Consider the following 17,775-nt stretch of genomic DNA (forward strand, 5'->3'; position numbering starts at 1 on the left):
TTGACGGATGGAGTAAATAGACATTTTGACCCATAACAGCACCCTCGAATTTTCAAGAGCTTAACTTCCTGGAAAGCCTGGCAAACAACCAGGTGTTGGTTAGAGCACACTCCTCTTGATGTATCCGAGCTATGAGAGGCACGAGACATTAGCCCTTTCATAGCATTTATCATGGGCTGCAGGCACGGCCTGCCCAGGCCCTAGAGAGGGGAGCGAGAGAGCAAGAGAGCGAGAGAGAGAGAGAGGAGAGAGAGGGATAGAGAGAGAGAGAGAGAGAGAGAGAGAGAGAGAGGGGGAGCGAGAGAGAGAGGGAGCGAGAGAGCAAGAGAGCGAGAGAGAGAGAGGGAGGGGGAGAGAGAGAGGGGTAAGAGAGAGAGAGAGGGGAGAGAGAGAGAGAGAGAGAGAGAGAGAGAGAGAGAGAGAGAGAGAGAGAGAGGAGAGAGAGAGAGAAGAGAGAGAGAGAGAGAGAGAGAGAGAGAGAGGAGAGAGAGAGAGAGAGAGAGTAGAGAGAGAGAGAGAGAGAGAAGAGAGAGAGAGAGAGAGAGAGAGAGAGAGAGAGAGAGGAGAGAGAGAGAGAGAGAGAGAAAGAGATAGAGAGAGAGAGGAGGATGAGAGAGAGAGAGAGAGAGAGAGAGAGGAGAGAGAGAGAGAGAGAGAGAGAGAGAGAGGATATATTATAATAAAACGCGGCTTCGAGCATCAACTCATAGTAGCTGCGCAGGTAAGCACTGCATGTAAGCACGGAATAACCTTTTTAACATTCATTGATCATATTTTCGAATTGCAGTGGTGAGTGTGGTGGAGGGCCTACCCCTAAACTAGATGCAATGATGTTCACGTGTATGAGAGTTGTAATATATGGTACCCTTGATCTTCGCAGGCTTCCGCCGCAGCAAATGTCTGCAACGTGTCGCCAATATCGGGTGTTCCTTCCCGAGGTCGTCTCTCTTGTTGGTGGGAGCATGTTCTCTATGTCCCCGGAGATCCCAAGACTTGCTGTCCAAACCGTAAGCACAGCATCTCCCTCCTGTCTGCAAGTGTTTTCACTTTCGGAATCTGTAAAAACCGTTGATAACTCTTGTCATACCCGGCAATGATTTTGAGAGCCCGGTTCTGCATTAAATTTGTTGGCCTTGGTGGCCGGTGAGTCCGGGATGAAAAACAGTCGCAAAGTGTTCAGTTATTAAGCAGTGGTCGAACATATGTGATGTAAATGTTTACTATCTGATCTTGTGGCGGACAGAATTTCTTCATAACGTGAAACATGTATAAAGGCTTCGAGCCGTTCTTAACAATTTCATCAACATGTGCCCGCCAGCTCACATCGCCGGATAATGTTACTGCTAAAAGATTAGTACTGCTAGCAATTCAAAAGGTGACCTCATTTGTTGCGACGTCCGGGAGTATCATGGCTTTCTTAGCAGTAAAAACGCGCATTACCTGACACTTCTCAGCATTAAGCACCATCTCATTTGCGGGGAGATTGATTGCTGCGCGGGTTGTCTGTAGAGCTGCGGCGGTCTGGGACCTTATTGGTAATCATCCACTTGGCAGCTTTATATTTCAGCTAATATTGCCCAAAAGAGACGCGTCTTACTTTCATACAAACTTTCCTTCGCATGTGTTCCAGATCTACCTTTGTCAAGACAACTCTTGACCCATACATATAAAGGACCAGATATGGCAGCAGCTGTCCGCCAGCGCATGAGAGCCGCCGCCACTTTGGCGCCGTCATCCAACCGTCTGTGCGGGTTGTCTGGTACGCTGGAAGTGGATCGGTATTTGGCGTTGGTTACAAATGCTTCGTTGTTTTGTGGCTCTCATAGGATTATCGCGTAGAAGCATGGTCTCTGCAAGCCACAGATTCCCTTAACCTGCCATGGATTTACGTTTTTCGTGTTATTATAGATGGTAGCGTGATTCGGAGGCGCCAATCAGGCCACGAGGTTCCCTTTCAAGGAAAATTTATGGTATATTTGGGGGGTCAGTGCTCCCAGGTTTTTCATTTTTGATGACCTCTTTCAACTTCTTAAAGGGAATGCTCGACATTTGAAGGTATTTAATCAAGCATCAGGTATAATGAACTAAGGTAGCCTATGACCATTGGTATGATTTCGTGGCAAAGACTTCACTAAACAACACAATTTTCTTTTTTATTGACATGGCCCTCAATACGTCAGTGTTTGATTGTGCCATCGCACTTTGCACAACTATGATTGATAAACAATTGAAGGCCGTTCTTTCTGAAAATCGTGCGCACGCACGCCAGATATGAACGACTCGGCAATTATATTTTCTTGGCCTTGATTGCCGCGTGGCCATTGAAATTGCAGAATTGAAATGACGCTATTATGGCGTCATGGATGCCTGGGTGACCTTGAAATAGTTTGCACATCTTCGCGAACGTGTGGCTCAGAGTATGTGACTACTGCAATCGTAAAAGCGAAGAGGTAAAGTTATGCCTTAGATGGGCCAAATCTTATATTTGCGTGACGTTCTCAGAATCCATGTATTACACAATTTACTTTTTCAAGGGGTTCTCAAAATAGCGGTTGGACTATTTTTTTCAATATTGAAAGACTTACGCCTGCCCAAACACCCTTTGGATGTAGCATAATGCCACCTTTCAAAGCAGACTACCACGTAGTGCAGCTTTAGGTCAGCCCAACATATCTAAAAAAGGGTCCAGGATAATGAAAATTTAATGACAGCCTACAAGCTGATGCAAATATCATTGCCTAAAAAGTGTAATCATTCGTAACGCTTTAAGGGAAAACGATTCAACGGAAGTTCCTAGAGTGCTGCTCTGTGAAACAGTTTTTTGTATGACACGTGGACACGATGATACCACGTGGTAAGGTTTCTTAAGATGTGTCTAGGATAAAATAAACAAAAAACGAACGTTTGCTGAAGATGAAAACGATAATTTTGCAAAGATTCACGTAAATGTGGATGGTTCCCAGTTGATTGGCGCTATGCCAGCGAGAGATGAAGTAATGAGACCTGGACAAAAGAAAACATGCTCCGCAGCAGTGGTAATTGCTCGACCTACGCGGAGAAGAGCTCATCCCATTTTGTTTCCCTGGAAAAACGAAAAGCGAGTTTGCGCGCCATTCCATGTATGCTCTTAAATCACTCTACAGCAACAGGCGTGCTTTCTGGCAGGATTTATCAAACTCAGAACGGGTGCACTACCTTCTATACTAAGGTTTTCAAACGGACACCACCAAAGTTTTCTGAAGCTTCTAGATTCTTGGAAGCGGTGGGGAAAATCGCTGGTGCATAGCGCGAGGAACACGGGCTGCAAGCTACAGCTGCCAAATCAACAACAGCGCTCGCTTCCTTAAAGCCAAACCAGTCGCCCGGCCCTTGTTTTTGGACAGCGGAATTTTTCAAGGCGTTTGGGATCTTTTTTGTGCCTTGTTTTTGGCAATGTGGAGAAAATTTAGGTACAATCGGCCTTCCCATTCATTTAGCAGAGGTTTGGTAACTTGATCCCCAAAAAGAAAATAATTTGAGGCACATGAAAAGTTGAGACACATTATCCTTTAGCCTGTAGCCCATGACGTTTCTGCAAAAAAACGATGGCTTTGCCACTTAAAAAGTTTCGTAGACCACTTGATCCGTTTAAATCAACCCGGTTTCTTAAAAGGCTGATACATTGTTGAGAGTATCAGACTAATTCTAGACCTACGGGAGTGCACGGAGCGCAGCAACATAGGAGGGGTCATAGAACAATGCAATTTATCTAAAGCATACGACTATATAAGCTGCAGTTATGTAAGCGAGGGATAGATGAGACCACAGGAGGGCGCCAGATCGACAAGATATATGCTGAGTGAAAGGATGTGGAGAAGCGAGGGTGAGAATGAGCTCGAGTTATCAAACTGAACACTGTCACTGGTGGACTGGATGATGTGGACAATGACGATGCACGTGAGATAGTAATGATGACATGTAATGGTATTGCTGTATCCAACGGAGTTGGCGTAGTGTTTTTCCAAGTGATAGAGTGCTAAGAGGTTAAGATTTATACATGAATCCAATATTTTCTATAAAAATGTGTTAAGTCGGAGGAGTCCACCCCCCCCCCCCCTCCCCCCCCCACACACACACACTTTGTATCCCGACGCTTAGGCACACTTCCATGACACCAATAGTACTAAATGATCCATTATCTCAGCACATGACATGCTTGGTGTCATTTGCTTTGTTCCACCACCAAATTTTCATCTGTTCAGCATATCGTAATCATTGCATTGCACAAAATTATAATGTGAATGTCTAAAAGGTCAAAACGTGTCATGTGACTACGCTCAGACTGTCCAAACCTGGAAAATAGAGTACACCACAAAAAATGGAAATGGTCGAAAATGCACCAGCGCACTGAGTTCAGTTGAATATAAGCATGTGCGATTCAAATAGGTCTGGGAAAAGGTATGTAAAAAACCTCAAATGGAGAAGCTAGCTGGCCTGTTAAAAATGCTTGAGACCATAACGACAACACTTCAGCTGTTGCTTTAACTATTCTGAAAATAACACAATGGAATTCAGGTCATAAGATTTCCCCTGAACGGACCGTAATCAAGCATAAGATTTTGGCTGTTATCGCCCTGCGAATTTAGCATTGATCGACTGCTCCATTCTACTGCCTTCTTGGTCCAAGTTGGCAAACAACGCAAGAATTCCTACCATACAGACTTCCTCGGACACAGTAGGCCACAGTGTTCATATAAACACTAATGGTTGCAGCAGCCCGGCAGCGCAAACACGCCCTGGAAAGCATGCGCGCCCCGCTCCAGTCAGGCGTCTCTGCGAGGTTGACGAGCGGAACAGTCCTGTATGTTCCTCCATTAAAACCACCCAAGTACACAGAATGGATACAAAGCGGACGAGGCTGTCTTCCACCACCATCCATAAGCCTAATTGATCATTGCAAACATACCGACGTGGCGATCGATGGGCGGCCCCTGTTTCATAAGTGGGTACATCGTACCAGAGCACAACGCCTGCCTGTCCGTGCCTGCACCGACGCACAGTTTCGGCCACCAACAAATGCCTTTTGTTGGCAGCATTGCAGCTCCAGACCCCGAATTTCTTTCTACACCAATTATTTGACATTCATTGGAAAAATTACGTGAAAAGAGCTATTCATTTACGCTAATGTTATGTTAAGCGCTAATATTTGGACGTCATCGCAAAATTCCTGCGCAATGATCGTGTCAAACTTGTCACAGTACATTAGCGTGGCCCTAACTGAAACAGTGAATTTACCAGTTTCTCCTAAATGAACATGGCCTCAAAATCGTTCCACACATTTCGTGAATTCCTTCATGAATGTCACATGAATTGTTCACGTCATCGCACATAAATTTCCTGATATCACCCAACTTCTACGAATCTATTTAGTCCGATAAGTCATACACATGGAGCAGCAGCAGAGCATACACTTTGGCAGTTGCCTCGAGGCATCGAGGAGTCCTTCTCTGATGTCGAACGTTCGACTTCAGACTTCAGAACAGCACTTCGCGGGTTAAATTTTCAAGATCCGGCCCTGCGCGGTAGGTCCAGTCTTAGTCTCAGGTCTCAGTCAGTCTCCCAGTCAGTCTAGTCAGTCTCAGTTCTTAGTCCAGTCCAATCCGCCCACTAATCCGTTTTGCCCTATTTCTCAGTCCAATCCGATCCGGTTCGGCCTTCTAGAAGAACCTGTAAAATGACCCGGTGCCAATCCGCTCCTACATTTAGAAGTTTTTTAAATGTTGCAGAAAAAACTGGGTTTACTCAACCGTCTTACATTTTTGTCACTTGTTAATTTCCATTGGAGAAATTGTGCAATCAGTTGCCATCAACCAGTCCGTGCTTGAAACCTAATACAGGTTATTGCCTGTTGGAAGGGCAATTTTGCGTAATAATAACAAGCAAGATTCGTCACATCACCCAGCAATCAAAGCACAATTATTTTAGTAAGCGATTGGGTGCATTGGCGAGAAACATTATGTATGTAGATCAAGTATTACTGCAAGCTTTATTCCTCGTAGAACAACCAGGAGAAAGGAAAGATAGATGCGTTGATCTTTCGGCTACATGCTTCCATCGAAACTCATATCAGCAGTGAATTCAGAATAACCTGCCGATTCCACTCGATTTTTTAGCCTTTGTTTTCTTAAACAAAAATGTACATCATCCTTCAGGCGTTATTCATGCGTGCAAATGGTGTTAAGCCACCACTGATCACGCATGAACGCATTTATAAGATTTCTATAATCGGCCATGATGAGCCCCAAGCGTTTTGGTCTGGTCGGCAACTTCTTATAAGAATAGACTCACTTCTTCTCCTGGCTGGATGGTCCTGTGTTCTGTAGATGACTCTGAGCTCTAAAAGGGATAAAGGGTCCGTACCTGCCTGGATTTCAGCATGAGTGTTTTGCTCCAAAAATTGCAAATTATATACTTCCACATTTAAGGGGATATTGCATATTTGTGTGGGGTTTAGAGCTGCAACAGCCATATTGAAAATCATCCGGTGCGGTTGTGCCCTGGATGGCAACCCTGTCAAACATTTTTATTTAATGTTATGTGAACAGATAATGTAAGTTTACGTTTCAAGGCTTCTAAGGACAAATCAATACTAGGAACTGATTCCAAAAAAATCCTACTAAATCACGTTTTCTAGGTCTAGCACCTGTAGCATATTCGTCGAGGCTAACGCGCGCGAATAACTATATGTTATGCGTTTTGTAAAATTAATATTTACATTGAATAGATTAACATCATATGTAATATTACCGTTAACTTAATTAATGGGCAACGATGGCGCAAATATCGTCGTACTGCAGTACATATAGGGAGTGAAATATGCAAATATGGTTATGTGAGGAGAGTAGGTGCCAACAATTTCTCTGTTGCTGTGCCATGATCTCCCTATGTGCTGGCTAACATGCAAATCTGTAAGGCTGGGTGGGCTAGATGAAAATGGTGCGCAGAGAATAATACCCACAGGGCCCTAGAATATCCCTATTAGACTATTTTGAAACCGATATATGGGCTTTGACTCTGACTAGCAGAAATTGCAAAACTTGCCAGAAATCGGCCCATTTTACAGAGCAATTCTGCTATCTTGAGCTGAAATGGCGCGCGCTGTATTTAGGCCCCCGGGGTTCACCGTTCACAACCCCCATAACCCCTTTAGGCTACAGGATGCGCATTCCAACCTCTTAATGCGCGTCCCAGAGTGCTGCGAGCCCGTTTGGCCTGCCGTACCTCAGTTCCATCCTATGTTGTTGTTGTTGCATGTTGTACTCTTTTAGACAGACTGCTTCTAATCACTTCCGGCTGGAATTCTTCGGGATAAATCACTGGTGAATGAGTAACCCCAACTGCCTGCTTGGGGCAGGCTTGAAGCGTATTTCAGCGATAATTGTGTGGCTCTGGCGCAAACCAATACGATTTCCCAGCTGAAATTGTTCATTGAATATGCTGGGCTAGGTCAAATTCGGACTTATGCGACCGAATGGTTGAAGTATGAGAGGTGGCAGAGGATGGCAGCGGACGGCCCTCCCAGCCGACCGTCGCGTCGGTGGGCGCCGAGCGCGACACGCGGAACGCCACGACCTCGGGCGGGATCTTGGCCACCTTGCGCAGCTCGCGCGTCTGCGGGACCGAGCACGTCATCTTGATCCAGCTGACGGATACTAATGGGTGGCCGGCCTCGCTGTGCGTCAGCGCCACGCCCAGCTCGTTCTTGGCCGTCGACAGCACGTAGGAGAGCGCGTTTCCCAGCGAACCACATTGGCCAGGATCACGTCCCCCGCCGGAGACGGCGGCGACGCGTCAGGCGGCCGACGGCGGCAGGCCGCCACCGTGTGTTGTACTTTCTTGACAAGCTTCTTCCTCGGGCCCATGTAAATGCCCCAAACCTTGATAATCTGCTTATTTTCTTATAACAAAATTCTTCTTCAGGCTCTTTAGGCTTTTAAAGCTGAGAACGACATGATTTTGAATGTCTTTGTCAACCACCGTTTGTTCAGGACTAAATTTTCTTAGAGCTAGCTTTGGACTGGCGGTGCACAGATGTTGCTAATTTGCCGTGTATACGCGCTACAAATATTCCACTTATGAAAATGATAATAGATTTAATGGGTCGTAGGCTAGGTGCGCAGTTATATTTTGTCTTTTGTTTACCTTAAGTGCATGCAGCTAGCAGACCGGCATAAATTTCGCTTTTGTTTGCCACCGGGCTTGACGGCATTATTCTAAATGTTGTGCTTGGAAGATGGGCATATTGAACATGTTGCGCTTGTACTGTTAATAATCTGGCTGATGACCACGTTTGATGTGTCCTAATTAGGACAGACAACGCAAACGTTAAGTTGAAAATTGCAAACTTTTCGACTTCATGCTTGATCGGTCCTGAAATTGAACCCAGTACATTGATCTGCAACTTGCGTTTTTAATATCGACCTGTAAAGTGCATTCTGGAATGCCTGCCCGCCCGTAAGCTGCAGCAGGGGAGAACGTAGGAACCGGCCGGGAAAATTTTGTTTGGAGGACCTGCCACCTATTTGCGCTTAAGACAAACGTCAGTTCTGTCCCCCTCCGCATGGTGTCAGGCGAAGCCATTCGGATGCACTGATATGTGTCACCGACGTTGGTCTGATCGCGCCACTAGGCGGTCAGCTTACGAATTCTCCGAAGAAACTCCGTCTTTTTTTCTTAAGAAACTCCGTCTTTCCCACGGGTCGCCGGAGACGAAGCACGGTTTCCTGAAGACCGGCTTTGGAGTCTATGAGGTGGACGACGAGGTCATCTTCCTGTCGCAGGCGGTGCGACACTACGCTACGAGTGAAAAGGGTGTCGTCACCACCTCGCCGAAGTGGTACTGCGTGGCGAAGGAGTGAAAATGACGGTCACCAACATCCATGGTCATGAGCCAATTTCATGTTTTCGTGCTAAACTGCATGTTACACATGGTTCACCCTCCTTCATCCTCACGTATTGCACAAGACATGCACGGTAAAAAGTACGTGAATGAGACGATAAAAATAGGACTGTCTCTGCCTACGGGTCCTACCAGAGCACATCTTTTTTCGGAAAAGGCCGACCGCCGGCATCGACACGCTGAAGAAGCCGCGCACTGCCTGGCGTCTGAAGCGAGCCTCCCGCCGTCTAGCACCGGTGTGCCGTGCCGTTACAGCCTCCGAGGCTGTCGCCGAACAGGTGAGCGCTCTCTCCTCTCGCGGCACGCTGGCGGCTGCGGACGCTGGGTGAAGGTCGGGTGTCACAGCGTCCGGGTGACCTCGGTGGTGTGCGACTGTTGCCACCGTTATGCTCTTGTCTGGAGAGGCCGATCATTGCTGGCTGGTTAGGCGCTAGCATGAGGCATCGGATGGGATCATGCTGGAATCAGGATTGCATTCGGGATGCCCGCTAACCACACCATGTAAGTTAGCCATGTGTTTCAACCGTATTAGGATTAGTAAGAGCATTCCCCTCGTCGCGCTACATCTGCGGGTCTCATGACCTCACCTGACCTCATACGACGTGTCAGCGACTGGAGGCGGCCGCCAACCGACACCAGCACGTCCGGTCCGGCGGCGGCAACTACGAAGGTGAGTCGGCTGCGCGCCGCGCATGCGGAGCTGTCACTGTACGTGTCACCGCAGGCCTAACCATGGCATCACGGCAGAACACCTGATGTGCGTAGTGCTGTGGCGGCCAATCTAACCCTGTAACTTTCTCTGTTGCAGTGGCGTGTCCGCGGCCCGGCTGCCCGTCTCGTGTACGGGAACAGCTCCAGCAGCGCACGCGGGCCTGGTAAGAGCTGCCGCGACTCGCCGTACCCACCCGCTTCATCGTGGCCGACCCGGATGGCAGCAGCGGCTTGGAACGCGGACTTCCCGGTCTCTTCTGCGCACTGTGCGACGCCTGCACCGCAGTCAAGATAGGCCAGCGCTGGGCCTCGCTGGAGCCGCTGCTGCGTGCGCCCGACGCCTTCGTTATCCGACGACGACGACGACGACGACGATGATGACGAGGAATTGTAAGCGCCGATGGAGAGCCGGAGATCCACGACGTCACAGTATCCGTCACAGTATATGCCGTTCGCTAGGTTTAGTTCGCGGCGTGACCCCCCGGCGGTGTAGTCGTGTGCTCTTGGGGAGTTTATCTCCCTGCAATATTCCGAGAGATAAGATCACGGGCCTTCGGTTCGCTCCTGTATGCGGGGTGTTTGTGCCCGGCACTGATTGGGTCGAGGAGCCGGCGCCCGTTATCGCTCGCGGCGGCGTGCCGGCCGTATGGAGCCCTTCTGGCTGTATTTCTGCCACCCTTGTTGCGGTCGTAACTGTGGCTGTGTCACTTGAAAGCATTTTTTGCAGGCCCTAGCCTTCCTGTACCTGGCAACCCGGTGGACGGAGGCCCTTACAACCAGCAACGGCGGTGTTGATACAGACAAGGAAAGGTTGCACTTGTTTTGAACTAGGTCACGAGAGCAGTGTTTGGTCTGCACGGTTTTCGGCAGGAGGCTGCCTTGACCCAGTGTATGGAGGCTGCCAGTGACCCAGTGGTCATTATCTAAGTGTTTTATCTCTACAGACGTTATGGTAAAGGTGCCTTACGAGTCAAGCTGGGTTTTGTGTTGAAAGGGATGACTGTGTTTTCTTGCATGTCAATAATAATGTCGCAGTGGCCGCACAGTACATAATCGCATTTTTAGTTTCTGCCTTTCTCAGTATAAGCGATGAGTGCCTGGTGTGACCCCGGCAGCCCACCATCCTGCGGATGAGCCAGCCGTGTCCGTCGCCGTCGCCTACCTTATGTCTGCCCTGGCTCACTTTTCCAACCGGCACGGGTCACCCATGCAGCCTATCTGCAGATTTACGTCACCAGCATCACCTACCGGTCTGGCTTGTTGCGCTCTCTCGGGCAAGCACTGGACCCGGGCGGCTGACGGCCCCGCGACGGCAGGTGGAGAGGAGAGCCGGTGGGGTCAGAGGTCAGATCCTCTGCGGACGGCGCCGACGCGCGTGGAGGCATCCGGCTGGCCAGCCCAGGCTCTGTCTTGGTTAGTAGGGCGTGTGTGGCCGTTAGCTGTGGGACGGTCCTCGTGCACGTCATTTAAGTGCAAGGATCACCTGCGATGAAGGACGCTTAAGCCCGGTGATGCAGATTATGGTCTGTTTTCGCACACACACTACAGCTGCTTTTTGGTATCAAGGATCACAAATAAGTTCATTAATATAGGCAGACTAAAGGTGTCAGGTACACCTATACACCATGTAGGTTTATGAGAGCGACACCATTTGCCACGAGGTGACTGCCGCCATGAGACGGCACACTAAAAACAACCTCGGTGACGCCCTGCGGAGGCGGTGTTGGACCCATTTTGCCGCTAGGTAGTCCAGTGGGAGCTGCGGCCGTCAAGTTTTTGGCTTTCTTTTTCTTTTGTTTGGTTTTGAGCGTCTTGGACAGCATCCGTAGATGTTTGAGATCCTGCAGTGATTTCCTGATCTATGAGAGCATGTGGCCGCACAGATATGACAGCATGTGGCTGTAGGCACGCATAGCTAATCCTGAAATTATTCGGTCTTATCGTAGGCTACAAACTCTCCGGAGGTAGCAGCATATACCTGCCTGGGCCGTCATCTACTGCTAGATATTGGTGTACCGTCAAAAAGGCTGCGTTTGTGCAGTAAGACCATACGACAGGATCATGCTTGTATGCAAGACGGACTGCAGTTGCTGCCATCCGACTCCTGCGCACTAACGCGGCCACATGGTTCTCGGATGGTTTTGCATTTTAGTTGCACTGTTTACAGAAGCTCAGTCATTCACAGTTCACCAAACGCACGCCATCATCGCTGGTAGAGCGAATATAAGCGCCGCAATGGTACTCCCTCATATAATTCGATCGGCATGGGTTTTTAACTAGAGCGTGTTACTTTTCAGTGAGGCAGATGGGATGTTTGCGATCCTCGCAGCTTTTCAGCGTGCATTACCGCCGGACTTCTTATCATTTAGTGTCGTGGATGGTTACGATCACAATCCGGAAGATTTTGAAAACACTTCCATGATGGAAGGTGTCATTTTGGTGCTCCTGGAACCCAACTTCGTCTACCTATTGACCTTCAACTTTTGGAAAAGTACGGGTAAAGTGGCATCAAAGTCTTTTCTTGAACTTCTATGCATGCAAAAAAGGTACATATGCACCTTGAGAACACAAGCCGTTAAGATCGTTTTGGTGGCGCTCGTCAGGCAATTGCAGTTTCAACTGGGGTTGGCTTCATGCAAAACGGAGTGAGGTGAAACGGACGGCTTTGAAGAAAACACGTCCCTCTGACAAGGTGGTCATCCAGGTGCGGATATCGTGCAACACGCTACCAATTTTCCCCTCTGCCAGTCTCTTCGCACCCCCTCCTCCGCCCCCCGCCGGCTCACGTTGTCTGCAAGTCCAACGTGGGGGCATTGACGGTCAGCATGGACCAGTGAGAGGTATTTCCCAACACCATTGGAACCAGGGAAAAAATGACGTTTTCCTATGACCGTGAATACTCATGGCGATGCTGGTTATATGTGTTTCACGTTGAAATGCATTTAACAGCATCGTTGGTTGTGGAGTTGATTTTCGATTGGGTGTTGTGTCATTAGCGAGACCGCAAAGCAACTGCGAGTTCTGTTTAAACAAGGCAGGGATTTTCACATTTCATCGTCTCTATCAGTCCCGGTGCTCATTTTTTTCATAAGCGCTTTGCATCTCATTACTGCTCATCTTTGCCTGTAATGTACTGCACTACATCATATTTTGTACCGCACCGCATAACCTGTCTTGTACCGCACCGCACTGGTCGAAAGCGGGCCTAGATTCCGAAGGTCCAGCGTCGCAGCGACATAAAACCAACGCCGTTTGACGGAGGAGACCTAACCATCTGGGTAAAGTTGATCTTTGAGCGGGGTCGTGCATGGAATAACAGATAAATGGGTCGTGACAGTGTGTGGTATTTTGTACCGTTTGGTCGAAGCGTGGAAAATCTGCCATTCCATCACGTGCTGGGAAAAACGCTGTCAAGGCTAGCTAATATCTGATGTCCTTTTGATATTCAAACTTTTCGATTCCGCGAGCAAAGTCCGTGGCCGAATATTCCTTTAAAATGCAGTTTGCTTAAGAATATCACGTAAATTGCAGTAAAATCACCTTAATTCGCCATGATTCTCACCTTGGTGTTTGTGATTCTGCCGTGCTTCACCTATGGCTGCAACCATCCATTCTAACGTGGTAGCTCCTACCATCGCTACCGCCTAAAACCTCCACATTGCAGGCCCGACACGACTCTGCAGGCAATAAACTCCGTTCAGAACTAAAATTTCGTTGAGTGGGTTAAGATGTCACACGGTGCCGATTCTTCAGCGGGCGGGCGCGGGTTATTCTCCACCTGATGTTCCTGGTAGAAAAGTCGTTTCAGCTGTCATATCAGGGCCGGGGACGCCCCATTGCACGCGTCCAGTCGGTACGACCCGCCCTCCTCCTCGCGCTGCTTTGACGACAGTGGTCACTGTTTTGCTGGTTGGGTGGGCGCGTCGACCACGCAGCTTCTTCGTGGCTCGAGCCTGTCAAGTTCCTCAGTGGCTCTCAAACTAAGCGAGATGGACGTCAAAAAAAAAGCTATGGCCATAACAGGTACCCAGCTTACATTTTATAATGAACCCGGCCGGGCCCTCGGCGGGCAGACTGCCTGGGTAATGACAGGAAACCCAGCGGAGCTCCAGACGGACATCACAGCATTGTTCTGATCGACTGCGGCCCGCCCACAGTCAGGCCGTCTCGCCACACGCTGGGAGATGCCGGACGCTGGGCGCCAGCAGGTCACACGCTGGGCAGATACCATGAGACCGGCGTGGGCTGAGCAGGCGCTGGGCACAAACTGGGAACTGGCACCCTGTCCGTTCCTATCTGGTAGAAACGCTGCATATCAGCTGGCCACGAGTCCGTGCCAGGGATGGGCCCAGCAAGAAACATGCGGAGCAGAGCGGGGTCAGGATGGCCCCGACAAGGGCGCGACCAGGCCTCTGAAACGGCGCCAGCCGGCCTCTGACGTTGCCAGGCCCAGTTGGGACTCAGCCTCAGCCTGTTTTTCCAATATTTCAAAGAGCTAGTAACCCATGCAGTGCATTGCCAATGTCTTGTTTAAACATTTGTAGTACTGGGCAGGGGCGAAATTGCTTTACACTTCAAGTTTTAGGACCTAGCCTCACCTGGCCGAAGTACAGGTTGTTTTATATGAGAAGTTACGCGTTTAAGCCTCTGTTCTTGCGCTGCTTCTCTTCGCACGAACTCTAGCATTAACATGATTATAAAACAATCTGAACTCTAATGATGCGTTATTTTATCTGAAAAGGTTAAACAGTGCTGGAAAAGGTACATAATGTTTTCCCAACCTGGGAAATCAATCCCTTTTTATCCCGGGACAGATTGTATCACATGAAGTTGACCAGTTATTTCCACCACATTTTTACAAAGTAAACCTTGTATGCTGCCTTCCTATTCCGAAAATCACATTTTGCGATGTTGTTTTCAAACAGCCTTCATGGCGTTTGGTGTTGCATTTGCTAACAACATCATCGTTTGGAAGAGTCTACTGGACCTGTTTGGTCTTGTAATCTGGTGTCCAAGTACAAAATAGGCGCATGACCAAATATGCCAATAACCAAAATAGGCCAAGCAGGCGGTTTTCTACATGGCCATTGAAAAGTGACAAATCAAGAACCCACCAAGTTTAAACCGATAAGAAATATCTACTCATATTCATAGTCAAAGTCATTTATAAAATTCTTACAAGCGGTGGTTGTTGTGAATTATGTCCATACAGAGGCAAAAGCAAAACGCAGCGCAGAGCACTCAAAACGCTCCCCACGAACACGCAATGACTGTGGCAAAATGGCTGCGGACGTTTGCGCTCGGTGCACGATTGCCCTTTTGAACTGACACTGAAACCGAGTGCCAATTTAACTTTCACCTGGTCCTACGCAATAAACAGGTGGGGTCAAGCTAGCCCAGTTCAACGGCAATGTGTGTTGAGTAATCTACGGTTTAGCAGCTCTACCTTACATCGACCGGGGAGGTGAAATGCATTCCCAATGTCTTCGCAAATAACGGAAATACGTCCATGAATGCGCCGGCCATGATCCGAGAGACTTCGACGCTTCAAACTGCCCTTGCTGCTCCACCGACGTCGCGGAAGAGACTCCGTCACAGTGCCCCAGATGTTCCATGAAGGCATGACTCTGCTGGTGGATAAGTTCCTGAAAGCACTGCTCGAGAGTGACAAGTGGACAAAAGGACACCAACGGAAACTGTGAAACCCTTAAACCAATGCCTTCGTCCTTCGGAAATCACTCAGTTACCTGGTCATAAAGGTTGGAACGTTCTTCTACCGGCAAGAGTACCGTTGTCCGTAGTTAAACAGTTTAACACTAGGCTTGATTCACGTTGGGCTGGCACCGCGTTTGACATTACACACCAATCACATAGCTCAAATGAGGCTGCTTGGTTGCCTGAACGAAACTTCGAAAGACTGCGATCGATAGGCCAAGTGGCTTTATAACTATCGATTACCACCGGAAGATGCCGGTAATTTGGTAACTTATAGTTAGTAACACATGATTGGAACGTTCAACGCAAGCTCAATCTTTTTGGATGCACGGTTTAAATACGATTTCTGAACTCCCCTGGCTTGGCACCTGGCTCGTCTGGATCACCATCATGCAATAAAAAACCGCGCAAGACGACAACCGCAATACGCACACCACCGCCCACACGAAAGCAGCTGCGGTGCAACTGCTAGCAAATGCTGCGCCAAAATTTGGATACGACTGGGCAACCGGCCAGAGTCCAACCAGATCCCACTCACATTTTGTAACGGCGTTCGCGGAGAAAAGCGAACCACACGCCCAACTGGGGCGCATGTTAGGCTCTATCGATGACGTATATGGGGGGGGGGGACATGCTGTACGTGCCGTCACTTGTCAACTTTTTATATCCATCGAAGTCAATGGCGCAGCCAAGGGAGGCCTCGGGACTTTAACCCCTGTCAGATTCGAGCGCAGTTTTTCAAGACACTGCTGAACATAAATCCAAGATCTGGTGATCAGAACTACTACTTGGTTGTAAGCCTCATCGATACCACCACGGGCTGCGACACGAAGAGCACAACAGCCTCAATTTAGCAACAAGACTGGCGGATAGCAAATATGCATGGCGCGCAGCTGAAACAGCCGCCTGAGGAAGCAAGGTAAACCAACATCGATGGCTCATTGATATGCTACGTACGGTATCTATTCGTGTTTGTGGGGTCCGTTAGTCCGTTCGCAGTGGGTAGATATTGTCAATGGGGCTGTTGCTTGCTTGTAAAAAATAGCACCCCCTCGCACCGCAAATCACAGTGGTTTCCTCCCCGTCGCCACTGTGACTATGGCTGATGTGCCTGCGAATTTAAGTCGAACTAAAGTCTAGCATGATTAATGTGACTCCACCTCCAACTGGTGTGAATCACAAAACGGAGGTAGATACTCAAAACAAGCAGACTGGAAGCACGTGGTGCTGTCACACACACCGTCAGAAAACTCGCGCGCCTGTGGTACCGGGTCTTCGGTGCAACATTTTGCGTTGTACTCTGCGGTGCGTAAGCTTAGTGACGTAATGGAAAGCCACCGCTCACCACAGCTTTCTTGGAACGGGCGGTGACTTCTGGTGTATCCGTATATCTACTATTTCAGTTAGACTAACCGTTGTCACCATGTGTTGCAACCACGTGATGTTGGTTTTGCATTGAGGGCCGCCGAGTCTGACATCGTCACGTCACCACGCTGTAAGTTGAGAACCACTGATGATGGCAAGCCGATAAGACGTAATGGAAAGGTACGCAGACAGGCGCGGAGGGTGATGGAAAATCACCGGTGAGATGCGCTAGCCCGGGGCGGGTTCAGGTGAGCTACCTGAGCGAGGCGGGCCGGGCCGAGGCCAGAACGACTCGAGCGTTACCAGCACGAGCAGCTGATTACCGCCCGCGTCCCGTCTTGTCCATGCCTGGAATCCTCTGCGTCGGCGGCTCCAGTGCGACCCCGAGCCATTCCTCGCTGGGACGGCGCCAGGACAACTTCGACCTCGGATAGCAGGGAGCCAGACCCCTTTGCCAGCCGAAACCAGCGTCTGCAGCGCACGTCTGCAGCCAGAAGCAGTCTGCCCGGGATACTTGAGAATCCAGACGGCTCCGCTGGAGAAGGGCTACGGACCGAAATAGCTCCGCTGTGGAACGTCTTCGAGCCAAGGCAGCAGCGAACGCTCACAGGTCCACGTCGAGCCCGGCTCAGCATCCGTCGAGTCCGGCCCTCCCTCCGTCGAGTCCGGCCCAGCCTCCGTCGAGTCTGTCCCAATCCCGGTCGAGTCCGACCCAGGCCCATCCCCCGTCGAGTTTGATCCATCCCCATCGAGTCTGACCCATCCCCGATCGAGTCTGACCCATCCCCCGTCTAGGTTGGCCCAGCCCATCTAGTCCGGCCCAGCCTCCGTTGTGTCCAGCCCATCCTCCGTCAGGTCCGGCCCAGCCCTCTTCGACTCCGGCCCAGCACCCGCCGTAGCACGTTTAGGCCGAGCTCTCCACCCCGCTCGGCTCCGACGCTGGCCGTCGGTGGCTGCACCCGCTCTGAGGCCGCCATCGAGCCTGCTGCTGCCAGGCCCGCCCGTCTGACCGCGACCCCGACGGCTTTACGTCAGCCGGCACCGGG

This window comes from Pollicipes pollicipes, unplaced genomic scaffold (assembly GCF_011947565.3).
Source record: "Pollicipes pollicipes isolate AB1234 unplaced genomic scaffold, Ppol_2.1 Scaffold_7261;HRSCAF=8764_pilon_pilon_pilon, whole genome shotgun sequence".
Classification (NCBI taxonomy): domain Eukaryota; kingdom Metazoa; phylum Arthropoda; class Thecostraca; order Pollicipedomorpha; family Pollicipedidae; genus Pollicipes; species Pollicipes pollicipes.